Source organism: Scyliorhinus canicula, chromosome 25 (genome assembly GCF_902713615.1).
Source record: "Scyliorhinus canicula chromosome 25, sScyCan1.1, whole genome shotgun sequence".
In the NCBI taxonomy this organism is placed as follows: Eukaryota; Metazoa; Chordata; class Chondrichthyes; order Carcharhiniformes; family Scyliorhinidae; genus Scyliorhinus; species Scyliorhinus canicula.
In genome coordinates this window covers 15,310,439-15,323,355 of record NC_052170.1, presented here as the reverse complement: position 1 = coordinate 15,323,355, position 12,917 = coordinate 15,310,439, and the positions used below count along the sequence as shown (strand labels likewise).

Here is a 12,917-nt window from a genome sequence, read left to right as displayed (position 1 = left end):
CAAGACTTCACGCATCGTGCCAGAATAAACAAAGTATGTGACAATAGATTTTGTAAACCCTTAAATGTCAACAGACCACTTCCCTTTATTCCACCCAAGAGTTCCTCTATACATTATAGGATTTTAAGGGTCCTCAGCATCTTCTCCGGAGTCCAAGCTAAGATGTGCCACAGGAATACAACTTGACTCTCCTCAGCTTCGCAGACTGCCAAGACATCCAGAGCCTACTGCCTGCTATAATTCTAGTGCCACCAGCTTTACTGGGAAGATCTAATAATATTAAATCCTCATGCATTTGGACTTTTCATTCCAAGCATGTGCCCCACTCGCAATTCCTGCTTAGTGACTCCAAGAATATCCCTAGTTCCTCTATGCACCTGGTTCTGGCTGCCAGCAGATATACCACTGCCTTCTCTCAAACCTTCCAAGCTGACCCTGCTGGCAACTTTGTCTCTGCCTGCCCCTGTGTGAAAATCAGAAAAAGTAAACAAAACGAAAGACTGCCTCCCTGTAATCTATCTCTGCAGCGGCACACCTGGGACATATGTCCCAGATAAAGACTTAAACGAATTGCCTCCCATTTTAAACCTGCTTTGTCACCTAAAAAGTATATAAATACTTTTAAAATCCCTTTAAATTTCAATCAATAAGTCTTTGGTGCTTCTATTGTCTTATTCTTAAAACTTCAATCCCAACCTGCAAGCTTTACTCCTAAAACATTTCAATCATGCTGTTGATGGAGGCATTCATAGGTGTCAGTAGTAAATCAGACCAATCCCGAACCCATTTACAACTCATGAACAATCGTGTCATTTACTGTGCACATTAAGGAATATACTAGATGCCCAAATTTGTCTGCAAATAACAGTCGCATCATTCTAAATTACAAAAATACTAATTCACTGTTAAAATACAATTAGCTACTGCAAGAATAGAATTTACCTCCAACTTTGGCAAGAAATTGTCAATGAAATCTTGCATTAACATTTCTATTACATAACAAGCATCTTTATAGTACTACTCTGAATAGTAAACAGCAAGTCTATGTGAGGTACTCGGTCAGATATCAACTGATGGGATGTTCAATTATAATGGTAGTTTGGATCACAGTATCGAGTATCGTGCTGTTGGGTGCAAGAGCTGGACCCTCAATAAGGATGATGATGAGGATCAACATCCTTAACTCTCTTGCAAGAGAGTTTGTTTCAGGACTGGCAAGAGGGATTTGAAACGTGGCTCTGGCAAACGTTCCTTAGAATCTGCTGGACAGGGGGCAGCACGGTGGTGCAGTGGTAGCACTGCAGTCTCACAGCGCCGAGGTCCCAGGTTCGATCCAGACTCTGGGTCACTGTCCGTGTGGAGTTTGCACGTTCTCCCCGTGTTTGCATGGGTTTCGCCCCCACAACCCAAAGATGTGCAGGGTAGGTGGATTGAACACGCTAAATTGCCCCTTAATTGGGGAAAAAATGAATTGGGTACTCTAAATTTATTTTTAAAAAGAATCTGCTGGACAGACCAAAGAACGAACGCCTTTGCTTGCAAGGAAATTGGAGCCCTAGAATCTTGCGGTGTGTGCTGTGTATGTTGTTGGCAACAAGAGACGTTGAAACATCAGGGAAAATATGGGTCAGATCAAAGGAGGTCTGGATAGGTGGACATCATCAGAAACTGGTCAAGGGAGGTGTAACAGTGATCCTCAGGGTGACGGAACAGATACCAACATACTCATGGACTATAGCTAATTATAAATTTACACCTAACATCAGGTGATCTGCTGGACCACACATTCAAACTGATGATGTGTTCCATGTTCTAAACCGACAATCAGCTGTGTTGGTTGATATAAAACAATACAAGGAATAAACAATATATATAGAACTTAGATTTATATAGCACTGTTCATGTCTCTGTATGCCCCAAGGCACTTCATAACGGAGTGTACTTACTGCTGTAATGTAAGATTTTATAATTAGTGCAGCTTATTTCTGATAAACACAGCTTTAGCAAGTATTTCTAGATGCTATACTTCCTAGTTGTAGTCTTGGCCTACATGCTGGGGTCCATGGCTAAAGTCTGCCTTCACTGTGGTCTTGATCCAATGTATATTCTCACTTTGGAGCACACTAAATCTGCATCAAAAACTTAACTTTAATCTACAAATGATGCACTAAATTATGTCCATCTCCAACTAGGACAATTATCAATTTATATTCTTACTGAACTCCTTTCGCCATCTAACCCTGCTTTTGTATGAAATACATATACAGATAAGTCTCAATATAAACATACTCAATACCATGTCAAGCAATCTGTCTGATAAGGCCCATATTACTTCAATTCCCCATTAAGTGGTGACAATAGACAGACACGCGCCAATACCTTCTTTTGAATTGAGGTCTGCCCAGCAGTTCAAAAACATTTTTCTCCAGTTATAAATAATAGTGGTAAGACAATCAAGGTAAAACATTTGTTACTTCAGGTTTGTTTGGAATAACGTTTTCCACTGTGCTTAGCCGCAAATAATTGTACAAGACAGTATGGTATGGATGACTCTCCTTGCAAGACATCCTGGGCACTTATCTTGGTCGAACATAACCTAGAAAAGCCTAGACGTACAGCGGTCTAGTCGGAGATAGGAACCAGTGATGGTTGAGATTCTTTGCCCTCGGTGTTGTCTTGGAATACCCACGGTTTAGCACTAACTCCTGCGTCAGAGTTAAGTGGGATTGTTATAAATGCCATTTTTAGGTCACAATTCCTGAAGCCACTACAGTAGTGTTTTCACTGCCAAGTAAATTTATGATTCATCAACTCTGAGACTAGGAAACAAAAAAAAGAGGTTACATAGTTTGGATCAGGATTACATACAATAGAACTATGACAACTAAACACAAGATCTGTCCTTCAAATTTCCACTCAAGTCTCACTTATTGGGACCAACTGTTTATATGAAATGGAAAAACCTGAAATCTGGAAATTGTGTCAAACAATATTTCATCAGGAAGCCTGTATTAAAACAATGGATTGAATCTAATATGCAAGGAAAGCAGTATTCAATAAAGCTCAAACACCAATTCCATGAATGCCTGAGAAGCATGCAATGTAAAATATATCAATTGCTCTTTCATCTATCCTTGGATGGCTTCATTCTGTGCCATTTTGCTAGATTTGCCACTGTTGTCAAACCTCCAAACACTATGAACTAGATGCCTAGAGCTGCCTGAACAGGAATGAAATGAAAAAGGAAATGAAATTGCTTATTGTCACAAGTAGGCTTCAAATGAAGTTACTGTGAAAAGCCCCTAGTCGCCACATTCTGGCACCTGTTCGGAGAGGCTGGTACGGGAACTGAACCGTGCTGCTGGCCTGCCTTGGTCTGCTTTAAAAGCCAGCTCTTTAGCCTTGTGCTAAACCAGCCCCAGAGTGACACTATGGCAGTGCTCCCTCCCTACTATTGTATGAAAACGTTGAGATCAATATCACCCACACTACATTAGAGGCTGTGTGCTCGCAAAGGAAACAAAAAACTTGCACCTTCGGAACCAAGAACTTTTTACCAAGTTGCAATCGGTCTTTTTTCGAAAACATCCCATTGGTTTGGCTAAGTTAACAAATATGAGACTTTGTCTGTTCATCCTGTGGTGAAATGTTAGTTACTCCTACTCTTCCGGCGCCGAGGACCTGGGTTCGAATCCCGGCCCTGCGTCACTGTCTGTGTGGAATTTGCACGTTCTCCCCGTGTCTGCGTGGGTTTCGCCCCCACAACCCAAAAGATGTGCAGGTTAGGTGGATTGGCCACGCTAAATTGCCCCTTAATTGGAAAATTTAAAAAAAATAAAGATTTAAAAATAAAAAAAAATAATTGGGTACTCTAAATTTATTTTTTTTTAAAGTTACTCCTACTCTTCACATGCAAAGTTAAATGACCTCAAATTTTGCAAAACTCCATAATAAAAATCATACTAATAATAATAGCTTATTGTCACAAGTAGGCTTCAAATTAAGTTACTAATCGCCACATTCCAGCGCCTGTTCGGGGAGGCCGGTATGGGAATTGAACCCGCGGTGCTGGCATTGTTCTGCATTACAAGCCAGCTGTTTAGCCCACTGTGCTAAACCAGCCCCAACAGACTTTTACAGATTCTCTGAACATTACACGAAGGGTTCAACATTGGCCATACAGCAAAACGTTTGGCAGCTCAGATTTTCCAACATAGTGACCAAAACCAGTGACCAAAACCAGGCCCACTAAAGTGTTATTTCTGAAGGTTCATTATACAATTCCGTTTTTTTGACATGACCAATAAGCGGACGAGGAGTCGGGATCTTTTTTTAATAAATTCTCCCACATTCTCCCAGTGCCTGCGTGGGTTTCCTCCCACAGTCCAAAGACGTACAGGATAGGTGGATTGGCCATGCTAAATTGCCCTTAGTGTCCAAAAAGGTTAGGTGGTGTTATTGGAGTACGGGGACAGGGTGGAAGTGGGTCGGTGCAGACTCGATGGGCCGAATGGCCCCCTTCTGCGCTGTATGTTATATGTTCCATGTTCTAAATTTAGAGTACCTAATTCTGTTTTCCCCAATTAAGGGCCAATTTAGTGTGGCCAACGCACCTACCCTGCACCTTTTTGGGTTGAGGGTGTCAGACCCACGCAGACACGGGGAGAATATGCAAACTCCACATGGACAGTGACCCGGAACTCGGGTCCTCAATGCCGTGAGGCAGTAGTGCTAACCACTGCGCCACCCTGCTGCCCGAGTCGGGATCTGCCTACTTGGTTTCTGCTGAAATACACAGCTACAGTTTGCCAGAAAGCCTCTGGCTCCATTCCGGAGTTAACTGATCACAGATAAAGAAGAAATTGGAGCATTCTAATTGGGCTCTACACACTTGTTCTATCTACTGCTAGAAAATGTGCATGAATGATTGACGACAACAAGCTTCAACATCAGTATGATGTGCTTGAGATGAAATAGTATGCAGACACCAACTGCCTACGTTCACACAAGAATTATCACCTGAATGCCACATTTGAGAAAAAGAATGGGCGCTCATGAGAAATGATAGAACCAGGGGAGAAATGCTGCAAAACAAAGGGTGGTACAAGTCAGGCAGAACAAAGACAGGTTGGAATTTTTAAAAAAGATTTTGGGGGGGGGGGGGGGGGGGAGAAGAGAGTGAGAGGAAATACAGGAATTAAAAGGGAGACGTGAACAGTGCTGTGACTGTGGGGGCAGAACAAATGGGGAGGGCATGAGGACGGTGTAGAGCTGGGGAGCAGGTAAGCAAGCAACTGGTTAGAGCCTTACTCTATTCTTCACTTATATTTTTCTTTTTTTTTTTTTTTTTATAAATTTAGAATATCCAATTCATTTTTTCCAATTAAGGGGCAATTTAACGTGGCCAATCCACCTAACCTGCACATCTTTGGGTTGTGGGGGTGAAACCCACGCAGACACGGGGAGAATGTGCAAACTCCTCACAGACAGTGACCCAGGGCCGGGATTCGAACCCGGGTCCTCAGCGCCGTAGGCAGCAATGCTAACCACTGTGCCACCGTGCCGCCCCACTTATATTTTTCTGAAATCACTTTAATAAAGCTGTGTCAGCCCCAATGAACTGCTCTACTTTTGAAGGCATGCTTGAATCCACCGACTCAGATGCAGGTTAACCGTAACGGGAGTTCCACTTGCCCAAATAGAAGTATTGCATAATATTTCCCACGATGATCCAATTACTTTAAAATTCATCACCGTGACAAAACAAAGCTTCAGTAACTCATGCAACCTGATTCAAAGTCAGAACAGGCTCCCCAAATAAAATCCACACACTTTCGCACAATATGGGTGTCACTGGCATGAAAGTTGTTTTTGTGAACTGTGTTGGTCTGGAACTGCAGGCGCATGTAGGCCAGACCAGTTAAGGTGGGCAAGCTTCTTTCCATAAAAGAATGTTTTTGACAACCCGACAGCACAATGGTTATATTTACCAATTCTAGTTTATTATTTCCAGAGCTCCTTTATATAAAAACTGAAACTCAAGTTGACATGTTCGCTGGATTATTTAGTTTAGGCCGCTTACTAGTCCAGTATCAAAACTTTTAAATGATGTATCCTAACACATTATGATTTAGTATTCATAAAGTTGTCCCAGTTACTTTTCTTGTCTCTTTGGAATTCATGCACAATCTACATTTTAAAATACAAGGAGTTTTGCAAAAATATTCAGTTTTAAAGAAAATTTCCAATAGTTCAACCAGCACATCATTCATTCAAAAACCCTTCAGGGTTAACAGCTACAACCAAGCAAGCTTTTGCTCCTTTATAAACTAAACAAAGCAATAATTTAATGGACTTGCTCAACGAAGTGAAAATGTATTATACAACCATAATTCAAGTGCATTAATCACAATGCTGATTTAATCATGTGAACGCATTGCAGACAGCTTACACACACTGGTTAACCAACAAATAGGCGGTCATCTAGTCAACCAACAAATAGGTAGTTACATCGACAAATAAGTGAGTCAAAAAAAGAATAGTAGTTATAACATGTCTACATTATATGAACAGTTCATTAAACTATCCGTTCAGACAGGAATGCAGTTTGGTTAAGTATGAATACTAATCATGTTCATTCAAGCCACAGTCAGATTGCAAATCAGTGGCTAAATCACTACAGGGAACTGCCTCTTTTATGTGGGGGGAGGGGAATGTGATGTAATACGTAGGCAAAAGCAAATCCATCACAATGGTTCCATCTGCTTTGTTGTTCCGAATCACCCTCTCTTTGAAAATCAGACATGGGTTAGAACAGTAAGCTTTTTGATGTTATGCACATTTTAAAACATTTTTCAACTTAATATTTTTACTAAACCGTTGATGAAGAAAACTCAAGAGTACTCAACAGTATGAGCACAGGGGTTGGGCTGGTGCTGATATTACACCATAAATGAGATCTTTAGGTTTTGAGATGGTTTGCCTGCTTTGCACAAACCATTACAAAAAGATGTCAAGACATCATGGAGTAACTAATTAATTTCAGCCATTTCATGTGCAAGTCATGGTGGAAAATAAATGAGAAATTAAAAAGAACAAATACATCAAATATAATTCCACAAAGACATCAGAACAGATCATTACTCTGGGGCAGCACAGTGGTTAGCACTGCTGCCTCACTGCACCGAGGAACCGGGTTCGATCCCAGAATCAATGTTCGCATGGAGTTTGCACAGTCTCCCCATGTCTGCGAGAGTCTCACCCACACAGCCCAAAGATGTGCAGGGTAGGTGAATTGGCCACACTAAAATTGCCCCTTAATTGGGTACAAAAAAAAAATACCCTTACTAAAATGAAAACTTTTGTCCAGTTACAATAGCTCCGGTACATAAACAACCATAAAAAAACAGGGAGGAAAATGGAATGTTTGAGCACACTGGACAAAAATTACTCGCGTTGTGCTCATGTGAAGGACAGCCAACTGGGCAGAGGCTGCGAAAAAAAATCCCTCCATTGAATCACATGCTAGCAAGAATTAGGTGGTGATATAATGAAGGGATGAAAATGAGACCAAAATATTGAAAAACATGAATGTTAGAAAAGAAATACAATCTTTTTCCTCCCACTCCAATGGCTCCAAGTACGATAGAGATCTCGCTACTCGATCCCAGCCGAAAAGTATCTATGCTGCTTTAAAAGCCACTAGGGAAGCACAAGGCAAGATGCAATGAAGAAAAGTGAGGATGCAATCTCCAAATGCAATTCCCCTCCCATGGGGAATGTTTTGTTTTTAAATGATTACTCTTATAGACTTGTTCCAAAGAGTCCACTCCTTCCATAACACCAGTTCAGCGTATTAAATTCATTGTTATTCCATTTTCGTGGTCAATTATTATGGCAGGGAGCGAAAATGTTTTCCCTCTCGTCTTGCATCACTGATTGAAGGTATAACACAAGGAAGAAAGATATAAAAGCCGAAATTTATGGGGTTAGATTGTGAGACACACACACACTTACTGGGCCAGTTTCTGCATTGTAAATACTAATGTTGGCTTACTTGAATACGACCATACTAAATACACAACGTGCATTTGTGCAGGACAATTCCATATTCGTCATCCCATTTCAGATTCCAAACAAAACCACCTTCACCCAACGTGGAGGAGTGAGATTTTTTTTCCCAAACACCCAGCACTGCATTTGCTGGCACAGATCCCACTATGTGTGTCAGTAGGGCAATTGGCGAACAGGATATTTGTTTCCTAGATCTCCACTCTCAATATACCCAATTCAACAGCTGCTACTCACAGGGCGAAAGCTGCTCCTAGCAGCCATCTCAATTAATTAGCTGGCAGAGATCCAGCACTAGAGAGCAGATTCTGAGCATATCCTTCAGTAAAAAAAACAAAGTAAATTTAGAGAGTTATGCAAAGCTAAAATGTCTTGGAAGACTGCTTAGGCAAAATTTTGCAGATTTTAATTCATATGCTAACAGATGCATGCTGGTGAGGTTAGAGGGGGCACAGGCTGCCTTTAACAATGGATTTAAAAGCCACAAAAAGAAAGCCCAGGGGAAACAATATGCTGCAACAAGTCAAATTTAGATCAACATTAGTTAGATAAAATACCAACTTCAAAATTAGAACTACTAATAAACAAATTAATAATCTTGGACAGACAAAGACTACTTGTGTATCAACTGGCCACGTTCCCCACCTCACGCTGCTGTCAAGTGCTAAGCTATGCGAGGCAAGACTAGCTTCCCTTTCTCCCAGCTAAAGGTGGAGAAACGTTCACAAGTTTTCAATCTTGCACTTCCCAATCTTCAGATCAGAGTCACTCTGGCTGATGCTAGTTTCTAAATGCGGCAGAGAGATCAAGAGATAAAAAGGGACAAAGTTGCTTTCACAAATATGGAATAGTCTATTAGTCCGGTGACAGGAAGCCAAGCAAATATATTCAGGCAACGTCTGGATGTCCCTGACCCTATAATACGGGTTGCTCCAAGAATTTTGCACAGAAATTTGTGTGTTGGAATCTGCCATTCAGCCCTCCTTTCATACTCTGAATTTAGGCCGATTTGCAGTTCTATGCACTTACTTGGGACAGGTCACAAACTGTCCAAATTACCACACATATTACCAGCCTTTGATATTGTTTGAGGAAAGGATACGAGTCAGGATACCTCCCTTCTCTTCAAGTAGTGCACCAGTGGACAGATTTCATGCCAGGTAGACGGCTCGTGTCGCACCAGTGTATACAACTTTGTAAAATAGGCCGATACTTCGTCAGGAGACTACGGAAATTTGGTATGTCCACATCGACTCTTACCCAATTTTTACGGATGCACCATAGAAAGCATCCTATCTGGCTGCATCACAGCCTGGTATGGAAACAGCTCGGCTCAAGATGGTAAGAAACAGTCCATCGGAGTTGTGAACAAAGTCCAGTCCATCACGCGATCCCACCTCCCATCCATTGACTTGGTCTACACCTCCCACTGCCTTGGGAAAGCAGGCAGCATAATCAAAGATTCCTCCCACCCAGGTTATTCTCTCTTCCATTGGGCAGGAGATACAAAAGTCTGAGACTTTTCACTGTACCAAGGTACACGTGACAATAAACTCAAATTCAAAATTTAGCCTAGAAGTAAAGCTTAATTACTGACACGATAGTACAAGAAATTCTCAAAAGCGGTTTCTCAGTTTTGGCCAATTTGACAGCTAGAATCTCCTCGTATGTCTTACAGGATACAAGAGGGGAACAAAACACAGGTAACAAATAATAGGTTTGAATAAATAATAGGTTGAATGACAATGTTTAACAGCACAAATACAGGTCATTCGGCCCAAATTGTTTACCACAACTCACCCCATCAACAGATCTTTCTATTAATTTTTTTTTAAAATTTAGAGTATTCAATTATTTTTCATTTCTAATTAAGGGGCATATTTAGTGTGGCCAATTCACCTAAGCAGCACATCTTTGCATTTTGGGGGGTGAAACCCACGCAGACATGGGGAGAATGTGCAAACTCCACGCGGACAGTGACCCAGGGCCGGAATTTGAACCCGGGTCCTCAGCGCCGCAGTCCCAGTGCTAACCACTGCGACACAAGCCACCCATTCCTATTCTTTGCTCCTTGTACTTAATTCAAGTTTCCCTTGAAGGTATCTACAATCATTCACCTCAAAAACCAATAGCACGTTCCACATTCTCACAGGTTAAAAAAAACACAAACAGGAACACAGCCAGAAAATGCTCCAGGTGTCAGTGTAGCAACCAACCACGATAAAAATCAAAAATCACTAACAGAATCAGCTTTGAGCCATTGGTGAACTCAGCAGAGCTTATTTTCCTTTATTTATTATCCCAACTAAATGGAAATTGAGGCACAAGTTGTATATTAAACTAATAACGTACAGTATGAAAAAACGGTGGTAATGGAGACTCCAGCAAAGACTCATGCTCATTTTTTGAAAATTCTACATATACACAAAATAGTCCCAAATCGGCATGCATCAGAATAGACGTTTTGCTTCAGGCAACAAGAAATATTAAGTTACAAATCCAACCAGTTAGTACAGGGTTGTGCAAGAGTAGATTTGAAGTACAAACACACAGAGAGCCTTCCCCCTGGACATGCCTCTTGAAATCATTTTATAAAATCATAAGAATCCCTGCAGTGCAGAAGGTTGCCATTTGGTCTATGAATAGGGCCGGTGCAGACCTGATGGGCCGAATGGCCACCTCCCCGCAAACACGGGAGGAATGTGCAAACTCCATTGCGTGCCACCGTGCTGCCCTTATGTTCTACAGTTACTGACTGAATATGGAGACTTCAATCTCTCTGGAAGAAAATATGACAATGGTGTGGGAACAGAAAAGACACTGCATACACGGAACAATAAAGACCCCAAAAGCGGAAAATTAAAGGAAGCCCCAATAAGGAAAACATAAATGTTCCACACACAAGAGCTGCAAGCACTCCTCCTCCCATCATGGACTGAAACAAGTGTAACTGATTCAGCAGAATTTAATCCAATTGTCAGAATTGTGATGAGGAAGTGAAACCAAAAGCCTTGAAGGCAGATGCTTTAGTCAGGAGTCATAGTCAATTACATGAATTTGTATGGAGGATGCAGTGAATGGGAATGCGAGAATCACTGAATGGCCTGTGATGTTGGGAGAGCGAGGGTAGAACAAGTTGCAGAGGCCACTGCAATGAATGAGTGCCCTATGCTCTGCATGGATACTGTGGCATAAGCGGTGGAAGTAAAGAATAACATTAGCCAGTTCTGTGAATCTGAGGAGAAGGAGCACAGGAGAACAACAAAAAGAAAAGCACAGGTGGAGAATATTGATAGAAAACAGTCAAAGCAGAGACTGTAAGCAGGGAAATTAACTGGGATCGCTGGAGTTTTAGCACTTTTCAATTTCAAACTTACTGTATCTAATGGTGCATAGTTGTATGTCTCCCACCTTCCCTCAAACTAGAAATCTTGGAAGATGCAGGTTTTTTCTAGGCCTGGAAGTATAGGCCAATTCATGACAGTGCACAGAGGTTATCTAAAATGTGCAAAGACCAACTGAGTAACAGTGCTGGCCAGTCATCTGGGCCCCAAGGACGCAAACAGCTGCTGCCTAAGTGCATTAAAAAAAAGTGACCACAAACAGGGCCCTAGACCATATCAAAAAAGCATGCTGGCCACATTTATTTCAAGCCCCATCCAGCCCCATCGTAGAAAACAGCATACAAGTGGGAAATCCATAATGTAGGGCAGTGCATGACACATCACTTCAGATATAATGATATATTTTGCAACTGGACATACTCACCAGCCGATGAGTCCAAAAGCAAGAGTACCAGCCTACAAAAGAGGGCTAGAACGTTTCATTATGTAAAACATGGAAGTTTGGCCTTTTCTGCACTATATCTTTAGTACAGAATTCTAAGGCATGTTTCTCAACTGTTCCTGGTCTTGAAGCCTCAAAGGAAATTACGTCTTTCAACAGATGTACCAATCAACTTTGGACACCCTGAAGTCCACTTAAAGAGACACACGTAAGCACATCATCCTACAACAAAATTCTAACTATCGCTCTCGAGCAGAGAATAGCTACCAGCAAAGCAGAAAATGCACAATTATAAAATTTACAGCAAAAATTCCAAAATGATATCCTGTGCGGTCACAATAACTAACAGGGATTTTACTTTAAAACTACAGCACGATAAGATTAGTATACAAGTGTTGAACATTAACTGGCAGGATGTGAAAGGATTTCAACATAGCCATGACAATTTGCTCAGACATCTCTTATATCAAACCTGGCTATGTTTCAAGTGAATTCGCTGTACTGTCCCAGTCACAATACACAGGATGTTGATTAATACAGTAAATGTGTAACAGCAACAATGAACCCCGTCACATGCATTTCCAAAATGATTGAAGTTGCCTCCCAGACACTGGAACTGCTGCAACATTAGCTTATTTCCATTAAGTGCTTGAAGCATTCCACAAGGCAAAATGTTTAAGTGACTAATGTTATGAAAACGCAGTTACTTCTAATGAATTAGTTAATTCAATATGCAATTGTATATAAACCATTAAGGAAATATAATTTACCTAATTATGGCAAAAACAATTGCTGATGCACCCTGCCAGAGTTGGAATTGTGCAGTGAAAGAAAATGTCCTTCAAAGGCTTTATTAAAGCATTGCAGTAATACTGCATTTAACAGGCTCAGCACACAACACTAAATTTATAACCAAAAAGTTAGGCAGGCTGTGATTTTACTCATGGGGTGGGGGTCGTTTTAGGGCAGAGTTCTGCCCTCTGTTGTTTTTAGTTTCATTTTTAGAGATGTGCTCTGGTTTCTGAGCAAAGATGGTGCATTTCTCAAACTGACTTTGAAAG

At 41.2% G+C, this 12,917-nt stretch overlaps 1 protein-coding gene across 5 annotated transcripts in view; it reads right to left on the bottom strand.

The window, feature by feature from the left end:
* brd4 (bromodomain containing 4) overlaps nucleotides 1-12,917 on the bottom strand; it is a 216,360-nt gene that overhangs the window by 127,834 nt on the left and 75,609 nt on the right. Inside the window, exon 2 of one of the 5 annotated variants that reach the window (XM_038784572.1) lies at nucleotides 2,617-2,819. The exons of the other annotated variants lie outside the window; for them this stretch is intronic. The gene's annotated coding sequence lies outside the window, so the exon portion shown is untranslated. The remainder of the gene's footprint in view (nucleotides 1-2,616; nucleotides 2,820-12,917) is intronic. 5 annotated transcript variants of the gene reach the window in all.